Consider the following 989-nt stretch of genomic DNA (forward strand, 5'->3'; position numbering starts at 1 on the left):
TATAAATTGCTATAAGCTGTAGGTGGAAGCCCTAAGATGATAATGCGAAGGATATTGAAGGGGAAAAATCCTTTCTTCATTTCATAAAATAATAGCTACTGTCTTCCCTAGTTTTAAAATATCCTCTTACCAATTAATCCATAGTTAATTCTTATTGTATTGATAGGTTCCATTGAGTTGGAACTCATTCACAGACAACACTACAGTAGTTTTCCAGAGTCTGTATATTGCATAGGAAGAGAATGCTCATCTTTCTCATATGGAGGAATTGGTGAAGTTGAACCACCTTTCTTTGTGTTGGCAGCTCACCTCCTTATTCTCTAGACCACCAGAAAACCCTAGTATTCTTAAAGTGTTGGAACTATTAGCCAAAAACTGTTTCAAGATCCATGAACTTAAAAATATAAATCATTCAATAACATTAACACGTTGATTGTTTATCTTCCTTAGAGAAATGCTTCTTTAATATTTACTATGATTCAAAGACAAATTATGAAGAAGACTTCAAATGAGATATGTTGAGAGATGGGATACCAATTGTACAAATATTTAGAAATGCATCTTTCTTCTTTGCAAAGGGTTATAAAGGATTTTTTTAAATACAAATAGAGAATTGTTTTCAGTTTCTTTTCCCACAAAATTAACACTTAAAATATAGTTTCACATACAAAATATCTCAAATATTGTCTAATTTATGCTCCACATAATATTTCTTACTTTTCTTTCCCTAAAAACAGTTTTTTCCACTCTTTTTCTCTTATAAAATTGCTGCTTTTTCTTCTAGACGCCGGTTTACTTCACAGTACGCTATTCTTTCTTAGAGTTCTATCTTATCTCTACTTCTGGAAAATTTCAAACGTTCAGTCTGTAGAATCCTCTTCTCATAGTGTTTTCTCATGAAATGTGAAACAATATTTTACATAATATTAATTCATATGACAATGCATCTAAATTTTGTTTAAATACATTGACACTATTAGAATGATATT

This window comes from Elephantulus edwardii, unplaced genomic scaffold (assembly GCF_000299155.1).
Source record: "Elephantulus edwardii isolate Elephantulus edwardi_28Jun2011 unplaced genomic scaffold, EleEdw1.0 scaffold00123, whole genome shotgun sequence".
Taxonomy (NCBI): Eukaryota; Metazoa; Chordata; class Mammalia; order Macroscelidea; family Macroscelididae; genus Elephantulus; species Elephantulus edwardii.